At 44.5% G+C, this 7,074-nt stretch overlaps 1 protein-coding gene across 1 annotated transcript in view; it reads left to right on the top strand.

The window, feature by feature from the left end:
* Nucleotides 1-7,074, top strand: part of LOC109995512 (butyrophilin subfamily 3 member A1) — a 38,137-nt gene that overhangs the window by 738 nt on the left and 30,325 nt on the right. The gene's annotated exons all lie outside the window — the stretch shown is intronic.

Below are 7,074 nucleotides of genomic sequence, written 5' to 3'. Positions count from 1 at the left end.
TTTGAAGTCTGAGTGACCCGTCTGTTCCTGCAGGGGGCGCTGGAGTCCCATCGATGGCGGTCTCCGTGTTGAAAATGCTGTCTCAGTCTAACTTTCAGTCAACCTAAGGACAGGCTGAGAGCTGGAGCTGAGGCGGGTTTTAAGCCTCCTGACAAACCGTTACACCGCGCCCGCCTGTCAATCAGGTCAGCTACACACCTTATTGTGAATAACTCTTATCCTTCATCAAATCAAAACTGATGAGTCATCAAAACATTCACCCCCCTGTACAGTGTGTGCAGATCGAGACATGAGCTAATCACACTTATTTGTTTTTTTGAACCAGGCTGTAAACATGTTAATCTCTGCTGTAAAAACAGACTTTTTTGAATGGATGTGTATGTGACTTCCTGTGCTTCTGCATCCAGCCTCTAGTGGACACTTGAGGAACTGCAGGATTTTACACTTCAGCATCGGCTTCATGGTGCAACACCGGAGGATGCTGTTTGGTTTGGAGTTGAGATGATTTATTTGATTCATGATCTGTTGATTTTAAACTAAAGTTTCAAAGAGGTCTTCTTCGATGCCTCCGCAGCTGCACAAAGTTTTCAGGGTGAGACACATTTTTCAATCCGACTTTTGCGCGATTTAGTCGTTGTAATTTTTTTATTGTCAGAGAAGAGAATAAAAGACTATAATGAAGATTCTGATGTTTAGAGTGTGTCTCATTATGAATAAGGAGTGTAAACATTTATTCATAAATGACCTTCAATCTTGTGTCTTTGCAAAGAAGAGAAAATCGTTAAAAAGCTAAATTGGGATTAAATCGCTGTAGTATCATGACATGTATTGTTGAGTCCTCCATAGAGATAAGGAGAGCGCCCCCTACAGGCCCGGAGGTATTCCTCTGAGATGACCGGAGTAGGGTTCCTGTGTTTTTGACCTCACATTGTTTTCTATTTCGATTTTACGTATTTCTTTCCTTTTTATGCAGCTCCTTTATCGTCTGTTTGGTTAACTTGCAGCCTGGTTCTAATGCAGCGTTTCCCCTCGTCAGCCACCGTAGTTTGTTTTGTCACACTTCTAACCCTCCTCTCTCATTTACTCAGCGACTGCACCGTCAGGATTTGAGGGATCAGAGGAGGAAGATGAGCGGAAAGCTGATGTTTGTTTACGTCTCAGCGCATCAGAGGACATGAGAATAATCTGCTCTGAGCTCGGCACAGATCCTTGAGGGCGAACAGGTGAGTCCACGTCTTACTGCAGGTGGGAATAACTAGTTCACCTGCAGCAACAGAGACATAAAGTAAGTTATAAATCCAGGTGTTCTACCCCTGAATTATCTCCAGGGGTGCAAACTGATCAGGGATGAAAAAGGTGACATGGATCAAAACCACCTAGGGGGATCCGGGGGCATGCCCCCCCCCCCCCCCCCCCCCCGGGAAGATTTTTTTTGAATATATCTTTAAAATGTGAATTTACAGACGATTTTAGCATTCAGACCGACTAAAGAAGCGGTGCAAACAATAAGAAAAACACAATTGCTTGTCGATATCTATGTTCCGTTTTAACTTTTTGATAAAGCTTCAGTGAAACATGAAAAACCCTTGCTCCCAACCTTCAGTCCCTTTTTATAAATGGGATGAATTTGCAGAACAGGGCTTACCATGTTCTACTAAGGGGTGATGTGAAGGGCAGTCACTATGCTCTCAGGGCAAGAGTCTGAGAGAGCATTATAATACAGTCATCAAGTATGATAATATTTTCCAATCTTTTCTATCATATATATGTAACATTATCAATATATTAACCTGATGTTTTGTTCCTGCTGATTTTCATCAAGTTTATATTCCCTCTGGCCTACCGTATTACATGTGTTGACCTGCTGTCACTTTAATGTTGCCTGAGATAATAATGAACCAGAAAGCTGTATGAAGTTACCTTCAAGCTAGCACACATTTCTCTCAACATCTTTACCTATGGCTACCAAACGGTAAACATGATCAGACAGGATGTTGAACAGAAAGGCTGGCTTGCTAGCCAGACTACGAGTCTTTCCACAGTGTTTTCACGGGAAAATAACGTTATGTAAATTAGCCATGTGCTGCACATTTTGACTCATTGAATCAGGTTTCATGCTTCTTGCGGTCGGCGCACATCTCCGAGATTTTGTAACAGTGCCGACCGCGTTGCAATGATTGGCTACAGGGGCTGGAAGTACTTTCTTCGTGCCATGTTGAGCAATCAGACCGCTCTGACCGCAATCAGTATGAAACGACTCAACGTTTGCAGTAGACCCCCCTCCAAATATTTTTATTGCAGATCTAAATGAATCACACAAATGACCTATTTGGGATCCAAAACGGTGAAATTCGTCGAAAGGTGACAAGTTTGCACCCCTGTATCTCTCTCTACATATGAGTCCCATGGTTCATTAAGTCCCAAAGGAAGCGTGATGCTGGCCGCGTGACGAGGTTTACAGTTTCTTTGAGAGCATGATGAGAGCTCTCTGATCAAATATCATCGTTAGGATGAACTGAAGATACGGAGAAACACCGACTCTGAACAGGTCACATCCTGAAGCTTCAAATCAAAGCAGGACAAAGAAAAACACAGGACGGATGTTTTCAAAGCTCTTCATTCACTTTATTAGTGAGGCGTGTCATGTTTTCTAAGTGTCTCCAGGCCACTTTTTGAAGGTCTTGGTCTTAGTCTAGGTCTTGGTCTTGTCTCAGAGGACTCTGGTCTTGGTCTTGGTTAGTGTGTTCTTGACTACAACACTTGAGGTTGCAGGTTGAGCAGTTCCCTCGCTAATGTCCGTTAAGCGTCTTTTAGCTCCGTGTTTAATTCTCTTTAATTCATCATGAAGACGATGTGAAGGAGGCGTGTCCTCAGCAGCAGCTCTACACCTGAAACTGTTCCCTCCAGAAGACGAGACAGGCCAGCGTCTCCTCCGCAAATGTTGTTGACAAAGCTGATATCAGAAGCCCCGCCCCCTCTCCTTTCTGATTGGTCGCTGAGGGAGAAGTGACATTGACAAGCGTGGCGATGTCTGAAAAGTTGAACTTCTTTCAACTTTGGCGATTTAATGACAAACTTCTTCACACGGACAAACTGCACGAGAACATCGGACATTTTTTGGACCTGAAACGTTGCCGAAGTGTTTGTGCAGTTTAGTCCGTGTGCTAAAGCTTCTGTTTGTTTAAACACTGCCGTACTTTTGGATTTTATTGAGTGTTTCATTCAAATACACAAGGAATCCAGAGAGAATATCAAAGATGCTGACGAGCTAATGTGTGTCTTCAGGTTTCAGTGTGTTTGGTGTGAGCGCTCTGAGTCCTGAGGGTTGGCATGGTTACGTTTTTAAAGAAAGAAAAGATTACTCCACTCTGACTTCTGAACACGAGCTGTGTGTCACTGTTTTACTGTTTGCAGTGTGTCATCTGAGGATTGTTCTCTCTAATCTTCAAGACGACGGACTTGAAGTTAATTTATGAACATTTGATGAACCTGTTGTTCTGGATGCAGAGTCAGCGCGTGCAGCATGAAGCATCTCTGTGGCTAAATTTAGCGTTAAAGCCTCTAATCTGTTAACTGGAGCCTTTGTTAAGGAGCAGAGCACCAGCTGCTCCTGACCAGCCGCCTCCTCCTCCTCCTCCTGAGGACCCATATGGCCCAGTTCAGAAACACTCAGGGCTGTAGGTAGAATATTCCAGACAATGGATTTGAAGCAGACTGAAGACAGTGAACAGCTGTTTGGCATGAAGTAGGAATGTTTTCACAGCAGGACTCACCCTCTGCTCCTCTTTTCACCTCCTCATGTTCACCCTCTCCTCTTTTACTCATCTCCTCATGTTCACTCTCTGCTCCTCTTTTCATCTCATGTTCACCCTCTGCTCCTCTTTTCATCTCCTCATGTTCACCCTCTCCTCTTTTACTCATCTCCTCATGTTCACCCTCTGCTCCTCTTTTCATCTCCTCATGTTCACCCTCTCCTCTTTTACTCATCTCCTCATGTTCACCCTCTGCTCCTCTTTTCATCTCATGTTCACCCTCTCCTCCTTTCCTCATCTCCTCATGTTCACCCTCTCATCTTCATCTCCTCATGTTCACCCTCTCCTCCTTTTTTCATCTCCTCATGTTCACCCTCTCCTCTTTTCATCTCCTCATGTTCACCCTCTCCTCCTCCTCCTGTGTGCACGGCATGATTCACAATTAACCATTAATATGAATTCCTAAAGTGCAGACACCCGAAGCACTGCCAAGTTTCCCCCTGTTTTAAAGGAGGATGCTTTGCAGGGTCACACAGACTGGAGGTGCTCAGGTCACCTCACACACATCAGAGAGCAGGTGAACGAGCAGGAGGAGCTTACCTGTGCAGGTACACTTGTAGTAAGGATGTATGAGGTGTAGCCAGGGGCCGATCCAGGGCGAAGCACAGGGTGACCTGGGCGACCCTTGACCTCTGGTTGGCTGACCCAAAAAGTCAAAACTAGGATTGACTGTTAAACTTTAGGTGGGACCTGGGTTAAAATCAGCTACCTGGGCCATGTTGCAAAAGGCACTGTACTCACAGTTAAAGTAACATTAAGGAACAATTCAGATTGGTGCACTTTGGAGCCCACTGGTGGTCTCTGCATGTAACGACAGTGAAAATAGATAAAGCTGTTTTCACACTCCTGAAGCATTTGAGGAACATTTAATGGGGGCTGCCCCTGAAATGTTCCTGATCTGATGGTTATGTGGACCGGGACGCTCCGGTACGCAGGAACGCCACTTCTAGTTTTGAACCCTTTGTGTTCAGGACCTTTTCCTGCGTATCTGGACTCCTCAACAGGTGCCAGTCCTCTCTATTACCCATGGTCAATGAGTAAAAAGAGGCTGTGTCATGGTCACACAATGTGGCGCCCACCTTTGTTTACCGGCATTACATGTCACTCACTCGTGTGTTCACGCCACAGTGTAACATCAAGTTCACGCGAACTCGCCAGTCACCACGATGTCGGATCAGAAAGAAGAACAGCTGAGTAAAAACATAGACAGTGGAGGTGATGTGTTGCTCCAAAAGGGCCTGAAGAAGACACGGAGCAGAGTTGGATGTTGTCACAGCTCTCCACAGTCCATGACTAGACCGCCAGGAAACAAATGTCGAGAGCAGCAAGCTAGCGTTAGCGCCTCGGCCAGCGGCGAGGAGCTAGTGCAGCATCGACAGATACTGCAGCTGAACACCACTTCAACATGAACCTCGATCGAAAAGAAAGAGAATCAGGTTCAGTATATTTGCTCCCAGAACAACCGGCTCATTGGCAAAGTCAAAACGCTTGACCCGAGGTACGAAGCGAAGTCGGCTCGCCAGCTGCTCAAACCAATCAGAGCCTTGGGGTGTCGAGTGAGTGGAGGGGCGGTTAAATCTGACAACCAACATTGGACACTGAGCCCAGTGCAGCAGAGAGGGAGAGCCTGTTTCTGACAAGAGGTGAATAGTTGGACTACAAATTAGCTTTAACCTGGGCTACAAATTAGCTTTAACCTGGACTACAAATTAGCTTTACCCTGGACTACAAATTAGCTTTACCCTGGTCCACTAATGCTTGAGGTCAGCCAGACAAGATTAACCCACTAAGATCTGTTGGACTAAATACCTGAACAGTAATCCTTGAAGAGCTGTGTGTGTGTGTGTGTGTGTGTGTGTGTGAGCATGCGTGTGTTTGTGTGTGTGTGTGTGTGTGTGTGTGTGTGTGTGTGTGTGTGTGTGTGTGTGTGTGTGTGTGTGTGTGTGTGTGTGTGTGTCTGATCCGTGATCAATGACAATACAAAAATAAAAATATATAAAAAATAAACGGCAGTAATTAACAGTCTCATGCTTTTAAAGTAAAAACTGACAACAGGAAATAGGCGACTTCCAGTCACACCACCAAAACCACCAAAACAAGATTACAGTGAACGACATTCTGAAGGGTCAAAACAGAAGACACAAAGATTACAATAAAACGTATTTGATCATATTCATCTGAAATCTTGAGCTGCTTCTTTCTGTCTGAGGGGAACAAACACGTTTAGGATATTTTATTTATTTGATGACAAGTAGCGGTAACGACGCTAGCTGTCCTGTTATATTTTGAGATCTGAAGAAATTGATTCATTGATTGAATTAATTAATAACTGACCACGGGACAGTTGAGTAAAATAAAAAGACTTTGAGGCATTTCCACTTCGGCTTCTGTATACTTGTAAGTGTTTTCGACTAGGGCTGTCCAACGTTGAAACATTTTAATCACGATTATTTAACACTTTTTTTTGCATGTTTATGTGGTGACAGATTCTCCTCGGGGTATCTGTAAACATCACTGAAGTGGCATTCTGCTGAGGACGTTATTGTTTGTACACATTTAAAGATTGTCCCGTGAGCTGTACGTCATACTCCCCCAAAACTCTCCTTTACCTTCAAATCTCGGATGTAGACAAGCGTCCTTCAGAGGAGATGGTGAATATAAAAGTCTACCTGCATGACTTTGACACTTATTTGATAATATCGGCCAATATTAACATATCCAATTTCTTTGTCCTAAAACCCTTTGCGACCCACTTTTGGGTCCCGACCCACCAGTTGAGAACCATTTCTAGAGATCGTTTATACATGAAAGAACTTTCTGATCCTTTTCTTTTACATTGATGTGAAGATTAAGTCTTATTATGAAGGACGGATTAATCTTTATAAACTGAAACTGAAGCTCACAGTGGCTTAAACTCCCTTTACACTGCTTTATTTTGAAAGGGGAAACTGTTTCCGGTGTTTTCTCTAGCTTGACTCCGCCGTCCCGGTCTCACAGTTTACCGTTAAACATTTGAAGATGAAATAGACTCACCTTTCTGTCTCAAAGTCTCCTCTCTTTGGACTGTTTCATACAAATCACAGCGGTGCACTTTGAAATAAACTCCCCCGGTTCCTCCTGCTCCGGTCAGACCTGCAGCTTCTCCCAGGAGCTGGCGCAGCAGACGGCGGATGAAGTTCGGTAAACTCTCCGGGCTTCAGCTTCGGCTCTCGGACACGAATAAAAGCGTCACACGGTGTAACGGTGCGATCAGAAGCAGATT

The sequence above is a fragment of the Labrus bergylta genome, chromosome 22 (genome assembly GCF_963930695.1).
Source record: "Labrus bergylta chromosome 22, fLabBer1.1, whole genome shotgun sequence".
Lineage (NCBI taxonomy): Eukaryota > Metazoa > Chordata > Actinopteri > Labriformes > Labridae > Labrus > Labrus bergylta.
The sequence above is the reverse complement of the archived record's forward strand: the minus strand, read 5'-3'. Positions and strand labels throughout refer to the sequence as shown.